Source organism: Periplaneta americana, chromosome 15, assembly GCF_040183065.1.
Source record: "Periplaneta americana isolate PAMFEO1 chromosome 15, P.americana_PAMFEO1_priV1, whole genome shotgun sequence".
Lineage (NCBI taxonomy): Eukaryota > Metazoa > Arthropoda > Insecta > Blattodea > Blattidae > Periplaneta > Periplaneta americana.
In genome coordinates this window covers 179,791,845-179,805,559 of record NC_091131.1, presented here as the reverse complement: position 1 = coordinate 179,805,559, position 13,715 = coordinate 179,791,845, and the positions used below count along the sequence as shown (strand labels likewise).

The following is a 13,715-nucleotide window of genomic DNA, read 5'->3' as shown; positions in this document are numbered from 1 at the left end:
AGTAATAGAGTTATGTAATTAAATTAAATAATGTGTATTATCAATAAGTTGATGACTTAACTTTAAATGAAGCGTTATTGAAAATTTTATGAGATTAATTAAATTTCATGTGACGTGTTGAGTAGATGGAAACTTACATAGTTAATTTACGGATGGTATCCAAATACTGTAATTGTTGTGGACTATTATAGTAAGGTGAATGTCAGCATTCAAGTTTAGCTGGAATAAGATAAAATGTGAAGTAATTAATATTAATACATTGATAAGACAAATAAATGTATCAGGGGTTTGTGTCTATGTAATTTAAGTTAGGATAAATAATAAATGATAAGAGCATTCTGTGCTGTTAAATTGGATAATTAGCTATGTTACAATAGTAGATAAGTTACGTGTATCTATACTATTAATAAATCTGTAGCCAAAATTTTTCTGGTAATTTTCGATTTTCCAAAAATAATTGGTGTTAACATGTATAATTAACCATCCTGAAACCGAAAATCGCTTTTTTGAAATTTTTGTTTGTATGTCTGTCTGTCTGTCTGGATGTTTGTTACCTTTTCAAGCGATAATGGCTGAACGACTTATATGAAAACTGGAATATAAATTAAGTTCGTTGTAACTTAGATTTTGGGCTATATGGCATTCAAAATACTTTATTTAAAAGGTGGTTATAAGGGGGCCTGAATTAAATAAATCGAAATATCTCGCTTATTATTGATTTTCATGAAAAACATTATGAAACAAAAGTTTCTTTAAAAATAATTTCCGATAAGTTGTGTTCTATACAAAATTTTGATTGAGATAAATGAGTTTTAAAATTACAATAACAACGCCATCTAAGGCGTTGTACTGAAATAAAAACAAACGGCTTCGTCTATAAGGGGCCTTGGACAACAACAATCGAAAGCTATTAAACATAGCCTAAGAGAATGTTTCTGTGTTTGTATGAAGTAATATCGGAAGCTAATTAATTGTTTAATTATTATTTCACCATTAGAAAGTGTAGTTTCTCTATATGGACATAATTCTACAATGTTATTACAGTAACTTCTGAAACGTATAGCAAGTAATATAAAGTATACACATTAAAACTAAATGATATGTCAATCTTCATTAAACTATGGTTACATGTGATAACAATTAAGAAACATGTTAAAGGAATTGTCATTGCACCAAATAATTGCTCTCTGGACCAAAATGACCGCATTTTAATTACTTAATTACAATTTAAATTAAGTAACATATTAAACGATTTAACCTTCTATCAAACACGAATGTTCCCTGGATCAAACGTCCTATTTGAATTATGTAATTACTTCGTACTTATTCCTAACAGGTGCAGCGGAGCGCACGGGTACGGCTAGTTATTGAATAATGACAAAGCATTTACAATTTTAGCGGATACATAAATCAAGCTTTTGGAATGTGTTATCTAAAGAGAAGTCAGTTTGAGAAAACAAATATGTGAAACTTACTTGTATATGAGCGTGTGTATTCATTGGATGTTGGTTGTAATGTAAGGACTCGCACCTTACATATATTAATAAGTCATTTACTGAAAATAAATATTCGTATTATATATCATAGACTTTTCTGAAAATTAATCATAACGAATTGCAAAATAAACAATATTTGTTCCAATAACCGAACGGAACAAATCGCAATTTTACAAGCTCTTCAGACACTGGAAGAAAATCCACAAAATATCATCACAGAGAGAATGGCTGCAGTATATACTGATAGTCAAATAACCATAGCCCTACTTAAAAGTAATGAAAACTGAACTGAATTAACAGAAAGAATAAAGCAAAACTTTAAACAACTCAAAGATAATAGATGGACAATCCACATGAAATGGGTTAAAGCTCATGTAGGAATTCACAGTAATGAAATGGTGGATAGACTTGCTAAGGAGGCAGCCGTGGAAGATATACTAGATAGTGTATACAACAAAATACCAAAAAGCCATATAATCAGAGAAGCAAAAGAAAAAGGATTAAGCACCTGACAATGTCAAAGGGAATGGCTGCAAACTATTCTTCCCATCAGTGAAGGAACATCTGAAGAACAAGATGCCAATTAACCTACAAATAATAACTGCCATAATATCTAGACATGGGAAGACAAGGGAGTATTACCATTGCTTTGGAATCACAGACAGTCCAGTTGGCCTGGGTTGCGCAGTCAGTATAGCGCTGGCCTTCTGTGCTCGAGGTTGCGGGTTCGATCCTGGCCCAGGTCAATGGCATTTAAGTGTGCTTAATGTGACAAGCTCATGTCAGTAGATTTACTGGCATGTAAAAGAACTCCTGTGGGACAAAATTCTGGCACACCGGCGGCACTAATATAAGCTCGGCAGTTGCGAGCATCGTTAAATAAACCATAATTTTTTTAGACAGTCCATTGTGCAAATGTGACGAAGAATATCAGACAGTGAACCATTTGTTATTTAAGTGCACACTCCTAAACAACCAAAGGGAAATATTGGAAAGAAACATAATAACACAAAGAGGCCGCTGGCCAGGAACAAACAAAGAACTAGTTCAGAGATATCTCAAGGATTTTGTACAGTTCGTTCACAACATTAACTTTGATGAATTATAAAAGTGTATAATTGTATAAGAAAACATGTAGTGTTACGTGATGTAATGCAGCATGCGGATAAAGAAAAAACACACACAGTGATTGAGGTGAAAGAAAAAAGAAACAAGATGGTTTGCCCCTTTTATTTCACAGACATAAGTTACGAAAATATATCGTGTGATGTACAGTCTGTTTTTCATCTAGACCTACAAACATTCCAGTAGTTTAAATAGCATTCATAAAATTGAGTCACACATGCATTACAAACCTTTAGAATATTCTTGAGATGTTTCCATTGCTTTCTGAATTTATAGAGTATTCGGATCTTAAATTGCAGTAGAGCAGAGAATGGAATCTATTCATCTATTACCTTCTCACGAATTTCACCATAAGCACTATCCTTTTCGAATCAAACAAGATTGCCATATTTCCGTAATCGATAAAAACGCGTGAATATATAGTTATGTACAGAACTTGAAGCTGCATCTGTTGGCGTTAATGAAAAATGTCTTATATAGTAATTAAGGGTTAAAATGTCAATATAATGAAAATTTACCCCACATGCAAAATCTTCGGTATACAAAACATATCACGTCATAAATCCTATATTAAATCCGTCAGAATTTTTTTTTATTTTACACTTGGTAAAAAAACATTCACTCTCCACATACATAAGTTTAAATCTACATTTGAATGATAAGAAAAGGCAGAATGTCTCTTTCGTTTCAGTCATAGTCAGAAATTTTTACACGAAACACGATACATTCTGCCAGTGGAGAACTTTTTTTGGTGTTGACTGGTACAAGCAGTCAAAGTGGAAGACATGTCCTTCGAAGATGGAAGTTATTTTTAAAACAAACCTCAAGTCTGTGGCTCATTTAGTTCTAGGATGATTTAGGAAAGGGTGGATATCTGTTGTTTCGTTCTGATGCACCGCGTTAGCTCAAGGTTGTAGCTATCGTACAACATACACACAGTCAGTAATCACGAAGTTATACATTTTAATCTTGAGACGGTCATGTGCATTGACTATCATTAGTAACTTTTATAGTATAATATATCCAATTATATACAAGTGAGGAGAGTAATTTTGTGTGGGTGTGTGCATTTGCATGTGTGTGTGTGCTTGGAGTTTCTTAAAATAAAACTTGTGCAAGATAAAATAAGATATAGGCCTATAAGATATCAGAGTGGAAAATGGATTCTCAAATTAAGATGAAATGCTCCATATGTAAGCTTAGGGGGAAGAAACGCAGGAACCAGATCAGGGGAGTACGGAGGGTGTTCAAGAACAGTTACCATCTTCTGAGCCAGGAATTGACGCACACGGATCGTACAGTGTGCAGGGGCATTTTCATGGAGCAGCATCCATTTTCGAGTCCTGTGCAACTCTGGCCGAACCCGCCGGATACGCTGTAGCAATCGGTTCAAAACGGACTGGTAAATTGCAGCATTAATGCTTTGACCTGCAGGAACAAATTCCTTGTGGATGATGCCGTTGTTGTCGAAGAAGGCGATCAACAGTGTTTTCACCTTGAATTTTTGCAGACGCCTTTTTTTTTTTTTTTTTTTGGTCGCGTGGAAGAGTCGGTGAACACCATGACATCGATTGCCGTTTTGATTCCAGATCGAACTGGCAACACCAGGTCTCATCTCCCGTGACGATGGTTTTCAGAAGCAATGGATCCTGGTCACACATGGAAATGAAATTACCAGAAGTTTCCATCCGTTTTGCTTTCTGCTCGTCTGTGAGTTTGTGTGGCACAAATCGGGAGCAGATCTTACGCTTACCTAAATCATCGCGGACGATGGTGTGCACCGTGTCCTTGCTAATGTCCAATTCCTCCGCAGTCAATCTTAGAGTCAGTCGCCGATCTTGTGCCAGCATTTGTCACACTTTCTCGATCATTTCTGGGGTTCTGCTTGTCGATGGCCGACCTGAACGTGGCTCATCCTTAATTGTTTCCTTCCCTTCACAGAAGCGTTTAAACCATTCGTAAAAACATTTTCTGCTCACGGCTTCCCTCCCGTACACCTGCACCAACATTCCATGTGTCTCCGTTGCAGTCTTCCCCAATTTGTAGCAGAAATTGATGTTTACACGTTGCTCCATTGCGCTGTGACACTTCCTCTCACACTGACTACGTTCAACTGGTCGCAGTCTGTTTACTCTGCCAGTCACATGCATTGCATGCTGTGTATCAATTCTCCCCAAGTCTCTGAAGAACCATGCGCATGCGCAAGCACATGCGCCAAGTTGCCGTTCAGATATGACACCATTCACCGAACTTTTTAGACGCACCACGTATGTTGTTGAGTGCATAACTTTTAATGTATCGTGATTTGATTGGCTGAAGTGTTGTGTGTTCTTATTGGGTGATATGTCTTCCAGTATGATTGGATGGTTGTGGTTAAGTCATAAAGTGTTGTGTGTTGTTATTGCGTGATGATTTTTCCGGTATGATTGGATGGTTGTGGTTAAGTGATAGCTGTATGTTACGAACTATAGTTTTTCTAAGTCGTTGGCTGTATGATTGTAGTTTGTCATAGTTGATGTGTGTATTATTCTCATCTTGCAGGTGGTCTATCGCTGTGAGTTGTAATGGATGTAGAATTTCGTTATCTGTATAGAGTTGAGAGAGAAGGATATTGTAGATTATTTCGTGAATCACGGTATTAGTAAGGATTGCATGATTTGCGAAGAGTGTTGCCATGAGTTGAGAGCAAATAAGACAGATCTGAACTTCCGCTGTGGGAGGTTATATCGGAAGTATGCGAAAGAGAAGAAAGTTGGTCGTTGTGGTACCTTTCTGGCACATAGTAAACTTAGTGTTGTGAACGTTTTTCGTTTGGTTGCGTCTTTGGATATTTGGGAGAATATATGTTTAAGTGTAAATATCTAATGGAAGAGAGAATGTGTGTGCATTCCTTAGAGCAGCTGCAGCCCTGTATCCTCCGAATTATTAAGGTAAGGTTCATCATGTTTGACGAATTTATGAAATTAATTCAGTCTTTGTGTGGCTATTTTGGTTAGGTTAGGTTAGTTTAGGTTACTGCTGCTTATATTTGTCCTCTTGAAAAAGGAGTGAAAATTAAGGTTTTTGATAAAAAAATATTACATTAAGTTTTTGCGGTTTACATTGTTTTCCTACTTTTGTTTTTAAGTTTTTTTTTAAAAAGGGGGTAAAAATGTAGGGTTTTGGGAAAGAATAAAATTTAAAATCGCTTCTGTAGCCATTATGCATAATTACTGATCTCTATATATAGGCTTAATAGCTTCCAAAATATCATTTGATAGAGAATGTTGATGTTTGTACACAGTACCTTCACTCTGTGCCTTGTTGTATTTGCATCAAGTGTAAGGTTTCTTTGGACAAAATTGATGTTGTGGATATTTATCAGTGGATGCTTTGTGAAGAAAGGTAGCACATACGGCTTTATGCATTGATTCTAGATTACCAGGGTTTCTTCTTATGGCTAGACCATAATCATATTGCAGCCTATCTATTTCATCATCGGTAAGCCGGCCGTGTCCACCAATAAATTTTCCATCTGGAAGCTTTTTTCCTTTGAGATCTTTTTTCAGTTTTCTCAAACGTGGGACTAATCTCTTCTGGACGTGGCCTACACATTCAATTTTTTCTATTTTGAACTTACCATAGGGTTTGGCTTCGCACACAGTTCTGTAGGCTTCTGAATCCCCATCCCAAAGATACTGTGTATATTTCACACCATACTTCTCCTCTGACTTCTGAAATATTTTCAATGCTCCCTCTGATTCCATTCCACCACTGAAACCATTGAAGTTTTTCATGCACTCATGAGTATTATTTCCCAAGTTACAATCAGGACAGTATTTTGATAGACACTACATGTCAATTACCTTGTCAGTGTCTACAGATGTGGCAGTGACCACATCACTGAGTGAGGTGTGTCCTCTTTTTTGCCAAGAAGCATCCAATGCAACACTTATATTATTAAAGTCACCACCATTAATTTCCACAGATTCTTGAACAGCGTTTTTCATGCTCTTATTGCCAACTTCTAACAAGCTTTCAAGTAAGGTTTTATTGTACCTGTCAAACCGTGGAGGTGGTGGGAAGTCCATGACAGCACAGAAGGTTTGTGCAGCTTTGTGACCCTTTCCGATACATCTCATAGCATAAGCTAATTTCACATTTGTGTTGTAGATTCTCTTCCTGGTTAGCCCTGATGAATAACCTGATTCATTCATCCTACGGGAATTGCATTTGACGATTAATTCTGATGCAATTCCCTTCCTTCCATTTGTGACCTCAACCAACTCAAGACTTCCATTTTCTCCACACTCCTTGCACTTTGCACTTTTGTTTATAAGAGGTCATTCCACGAAAATGCGACATTTTCACGAAAAATAAAAATTTCACGAATGTCTCCTTGTTAAGTATATGTCATTTTTTTCGTTATCATCCTAATTTTTTGAATCTGTTAACACTCATTGTGTAACAACACGTATTTGGGAGAAAAAGCACCAAGAAGTCTGTGGTTTAAGAGCGCGAAATTATCTACTAGAAATCACATATTTGAATGCACATTTCAGGCAAATAAATCATTACTTCTGTATATTAAATGCAATTAATAATGAAGTGCGGACCTTTGTTAATAATTACAATGCATAGAAACCGTAATACAATGATTATTTCGTGCTTGATTGCAATTATTACAAGGAAAGGTTGAGAGTTCGTGTGTCACGCTCAAATGGACATTTGTTTATATTTCTTCAAACCCATTTAATTTTTTCATGTTTCATAAATGTAAGTGAGAAACATCACATAACAATCAACTTCTTATATGGACAACATTTTGATTTATGCACGTATTCTACAAGGAAAACACGTGACACACGTAACACAATGACTGTGAAACACGAACAAAAACATTATGTTCGTGTGTCACTAAAGTTTATCCTAAAATCCAGTTACAATTTTTCTTGTTATTGGAAATCTTTACGTCTAAACATAATTAGTAGTGGAATTTCAAATACTTATTGTTGACTTAGATAATTGTGTGTGCGTGCACACGCACCTGTGCGTTTTTTTTTTTCAATGTAGGCCTACATAAACTGTAAGTTAAACACTCTTGAAAATATGTGTTCCATAACTGTTGTAACGGGGAAAGGAACTGGCCACGCTATCCCATTATCTCCTGGCCTAGTTGCCTCATAAGTGGTGCCTTCTTGGTATCACTTGTGAGATTTACACCTATCTTTGGACAAATTAAACAACAACTGTTGTAAAAATATAGTGTGTAGGCCTAAAATTAGCATAACACAATTTATGCCTAAAGTTCGTATAAGAAAATATTTATTATTTTTTTAATTGCTTGCATTAAAAACTTACAAAAATTGGTTTATGTTAATTTATTTCATATAAAAAACAAGCTTATGTAGTACATTTATATCGTAAATAGGTAGCCACCATACTAGGCCTATGTATAAATAAATTGGTGTAATTATTTGCACATTAGGTAAATGGTACTAAATTTCTGATATTAATTTAAAATTGTTTTATTTAATAACATTAATTAATTTACCCTAGGTATCATTTAGCAATTCTAAAAGTTAGGCCTTTTTAAATCTATATTAGTTTTTTCTATTGATATAAATATTAATATATTTTGAACATTTTTTGATAGTATTTTCAAGAATTTAAGTTGGGCTGATTATTTGGTTAGGTTTTTTCCTAGGTTTTCTCCAACCATAAGGCGAATGTCAGGTAATCTATGGCGAATTCTCGGTCTCATCTCGCCAAATACCATTTCGCTATCACCAATCCCATTGACACTAAATAACCTTGTGGTTGATACAGTGTCGTTAAATGACCAAGTAAAAAAAAAAAGACGTCAAATATAGGCTACATGTGAAGTTACAAAATCTTGTGGTGGTGAAGAATTTAAAGTGTCTGTGATGTCCAAGGAAGGAAAATACACTACTACAAATGGCTGACATATTGGTATATTCGTCACATGACATCACACAGGAAATATCACCACATATGGTTGTAAACAACTGTGAATATTTTAAATTTAAAAGTGTATTTTAGTGTAATCTAGTGTTGTTTTGTATAATAAGAACTGTAGGCATAGTGTATAAGTCTTCCACAAGAAGCGATATATTTATAGTGCATTTAAAACAATTAGTAACCAACATAACAGAAATGTTCGTGTGTCACAACATATTTGCAATATTTTGTTTCTTAATGGCACTGTTAATTTTTTTTAAGTTCGTGATTTAGCAGTTACATGTACTACACAAGGGTCTTCATTGTTTGGAAAACAAATGAATGCATTTATGTCATTTGGCACAATAATATGAACATTTTCCATTTTGGTAATAAATCTAGTGGCAAGAAAATGTTCGTGTATCACAGCATACAATATTTATTATTTTTGCATTATTAATTATTCCTTGTTTTATTGTCGATATACACTGCGTGGCTATGTTGTATCACCACAACTTGAACTGTTTGTAATGTTTTCCGACACACACTATACGAAACCCGTAACGTTTATGCATCACGTTAAGGGCTGATCGAGAGCGTCTGTTTTTATCCAACATTCTACTACGATCCACTAGTTCAACACAAAATAAGTCTTCCTGTCTTTCAAGATCATGAAAAGTTTATGTAAATCACATGAAACTACACAAATGTCAAAGGTTAAAAATTCACTGTAAATTTATTTCAAAATCTTCAAAAAATAATAGCATTGCATCACGCATGTTCTTTTGCTTCTTCTGATACATTCCGCATAGTGCCTGAGATCCTAACGAAAAATGCAGCTTGTTCAAGATTGTGTACATCTGTCAAGTACAAAATCAAACCACAACCCAATAGTTAGCAATAAAATCAGTCTTCTACTATTTTAGAACCACAATAAGTTACGACTCTCTACTGTTTCCTTGAATGTTTAACATCTAGAGAAACGTGTAATATAACAATACACAATAGGCCTAAATATAACAAGAATCCAATCACCATAATATTTACACTGAATCTTGTATTCTAGCAAATAAACTTGAAAACTGTAATACTGTCAGATGGCCTCCAACATAGACTCCACTTCTCGGACAACTGCACTTTCCCCGAAGCCCATCTCCAACACTCACATCTTTTAAACTCTTCTTGGTACAATGTTTCAACTTTCAAACACACTACCGTAAGACATTAATAAATATATTTTTAGTTTACGCACATTGAAATACCAAAAAATCCGTAAAAGATCCATACGAAACAAGATTATGTAAGATTAGTTGTTGTTATGATTTCTTTAAGGACGTCCTATAGCCTTTTCTCCTGGAAGGCAATTTCAACGTCCGTATGGACTAGCATTAGTTTCTTATCTGAATTATTCTCTTATCGAGTTATTTGTACATGAAAAACTTATAACTTAATTTTGCATCTACGTATGTGTCGTAGAAGTGCTTTCAATATTGGGATCTTATTAGTATCTATTAGGTTTGGTATTGAAAATGGACCATTCCCCTGTATTGAACTAACTTCCGATATAAATTTGTGTGCTTGAGAGGAGATAAGGTTGCATCCTAGTAGGACATGATTAATGTCCCCCCACTGTCCACATACACATCTTGCTGAATCCGCCCTTTGTATTCTATATTGGTATGCTGGAGTCAGTGCTACCTTGTGTTTGATGTTCATTATGGTTGTTATCTCATATCTGGTTAGTGCTTTTGATAAATATATCGGTTTCTGTTTTTTTCCTCCCCTTCTTTGTATTGACTGATTATGTAGTAGTTGAAAGTCCTTCGTCGTTATCCTTTCATTGGTGGTTGAGGCTATGTGTGTCGCGGATTTTGCCAGCGTGTCAACATATTCATTTCCTTGTATGCCTGTGTGACTTGGGATCCAGACCAATTGGATGTCATTGTTCGCTATTTGTAATTCTGATATCAGCTGTTTGCAATGTATTTCGGCCATAGATCTAGTAGTATTTACTGTTGTGTTTTTAATGGCTTGTAGTGCACTCCTTGAATCGATGAGTATCCGTATACAGGCTTCTTGGCTACTACGTATGGAGAGCAGTGCTTCTTCCATGGCCCTAATTTCTGCCATAAAAATAGAGGAATATTTATGTAGTCCAATAACTTTCTGTTCTCCATTGGTTTTATTATAGTATGCCACTCCCGTACCTTCATCCATTTTCGATCCATAAGTGAAAATTTCCTGTACATTTGGATGATTCCTTTTCGATTGTTGGGAATATTCTAGGAATTCTGCCTTACTAGTATATCGATTTGTGAACGGTATCATCTCTTCTGGTATATTATTTATGATAACTTGGTAGCTCGTACAGTAAACTGGGAATTGGGGAGATGTATAAATTATCGAGGAAGTATAATATTTCCCAAAGATCTTGATGTATTGCGGGCTCTTCCCTATCCTGTTCTCTCCCCCTCTTCGTACTAGTAATAGGAACAGCCATTTGAGCTTTTTGTATAGATAAGACTCTGTGTTGGAGAATACCGTTCTCATAATCTGGTGACAGGCTCTTATTTGTTGGTTGTAGAATTTTGCCAGTTGTAATTCCTGAAATATTTTTATTTTTTTGGGTTTCCCTCTCACTCCCAGTATTTGTTTGGCTATTCCATAGATCATTGTCGATAATTTGTTCTGAAGTGACTTATTTGGGTGAGGGAGTGCCCCTATGCCATATTCTAGGACCGATTGTATCATATTACTGTACAGTAATTTTAGTGTTTTGGGGTGATTTCCCCATCTCCGACTGTAATATGTTGGAAAATCCTCTTCCTATTATTAATTTTTTGGATAACAAAGTTGTAGTGGTCGGATCCTGTCTGCCTAGCATTCAGGATCACCCCTAAGAATTTACATTTTAGTACTGTTTGCAAAATATGATCCCCCATTTTGATGTAATGGCATTCTTCTTGTCGGGTCTTAGCTGGTGTCAGGTGTAGATGTTGGCTTTTCCTAGGGTTAACATCCAATCCTAATCTCTCTAATTCTGAGATCACCTTGTTTATATCACTTTGGTGTTGACTTGATTTTTCCTGAAACTCATTTTTATGATATGTGTAATATAAGGCTATGTCATCAGCATATAATATCATTTTTGTAGTTTGAAGTGGTAATGTGCTCAAAGATACTATGTATATAGTGAAAAGGATTGGACTTAGGGCTGATCCCTGGGGTAAGCCTGTGGAAGATGTCCTTGTTTCTGTATTCGCAAACACTGGTTGTAGTCTTATCTTTCTGTCAATCATTAGTAAATTTATTAATTTAATAAACCTCGGTTGGAGATGTATGGTCTGTAGTATATGTGTTAACATTGCTATGTTGACCGAATCATAGGCCCTAGACAAGTCAAGGAAGACAACCGACATTTTTTTCTTTAAAAGTTGGGCTATTTTTGCTTCTGTATTGATTGTGATAACGTTCCAAATTGTATTGTACCCTTTTCGGAAACCGTATTGGTTGGACGGCCATAGTCCTATCTTTCCAGGTGAAAGGATAATCTTGTTGCCAGAATATTCTCGAAGATTTTTCTGATAACGTTTCCCAAAGCTATGGGTCTATAATGTGTTACCTGGTCCCCTACCGTGTTAGGTTTTTGAATTGGCAGTACATTGAAGTCTTTCCAACTTTCCGGTATGCTCGGCTGAACTAGTAATTGCGAAAATAGGTGTGCCATGTGGTGTATTATCTGCTCCGGAAATATCTCTAGGCTGTTGTATGTGATGTTGTCGGGTCCTGGGGCAGAATGACTTCTATGGGCTTTTAGTATATTATGGATTTCTGTACTGGAAATAGGCTGTAATAATTCTGATGGAGTGTTATTTGTAGGATAGTCATATACTTGTACTATATCATCTGGTGCTATAAGTTTAAGGAAGTCATATTGTAGTTTTGTGTTGAGCATTATAGGTGAGGTGTTCCGTGCTTTATATCCAGTAAACCATTTGATGTTGTTCCATATGTCTGTTGTTGATGTGTGCGCCGTAATTTGGGTCATGTAGGCCCTCCAGGCTGATCGTTTATATTTATTTATTATTCTTTTAACTTTAGCGTATTGTTGTCTGACGGCCATAAATGTAGATAAGGAGGGCTGTCTCTGAAACATATGTATGCACCTTCTTCTTATTGCAATTTCTTTTTGGATGTTACCATTGCACCACTTTGGTTTTAATTTCGTTGCGATTTTCTTCGTGGTCGTAGGCGGGTAATTTACATCTAGGTGGTGATAAATAGTGTTTTGAAATTCGTCTATAGATGTACAGTCTACTAGTTTATCTTGTAGGTCAGCTGCTACCCTGTTCCATTCAACCTTCCTCTTCTGAGTAGTTCCATGTGGGCACTGGATATATTCTTGCTGTGCATTTATGGTAATGCTTATCGGGAAGTGATCGCTGCCCATTGTATCCATATGTATACTCCATTGAGTTTTAGGTATTAGCGGTCTGGATATTAGTGTTAAATCCGGTGCTGAGTGTTGTTGGTTACCCGCGCCTAGACGTGTGGGCCTTGTTGAATTTATAATACTCATCCCTGATCGATACAGTGATGCCAGAAATGGGAATCTACCCAGGTTATTATTTAGGTAGCTAGGCGAGTAGCCAAGATTAAAATCTCCGCAAATTATGTAGTTTAGGGTATTACCATGCGGGAAATGAGTTGTCCAGAACATTTCTGATATATAATTTTGTGGAGCGTTATACACACATATTATATGAAGACCATGTGTGGCTAAGATTAATTCAATGGCTTGGAATTTATTGTTATAGTTTGTAATTGTCCTATATTTCTCCACCTTTAATTTTGGGGATATGAGCACCAGTATTCCTCCTCCTTTTTCAGGGCGGTCCAAACGGATCTGCCGATATGGGGGAAACCTAGTTTTGATATTTTGTGTGAGCCAAGTCTCACAAATAAGGACCAAATCTAATTTGTTATCATGTATAAGTTTTTTGGTTTCGTCGATTTTGTTAGATATGCTACGACAGTTCCACTGTAATAAACGGTATGTTATAGGTTGAATGGTGCTGTTAAGTTTTGGATAATTTCTTTAATTTGTGGTTTCTCAGTTTCCGCACATGTCGTCATAATTACTTCCAATGATGC

At 35.8% G+C, this 13,715-nt stretch overlaps 1 protein-coding gene across 2 annotated transcripts in view; it reads right to left on the bottom strand.

The window, feature by feature from the left end:
- LOC138715560 (uncharacterized) overlaps nucleotides 1-13,715 on the bottom strand; it is a 135,002-nt gene that overhangs the window by 117,549 nt on the left and 3,738 nt on the right. The gene's annotated exons all lie outside the window — the stretch shown is intronic.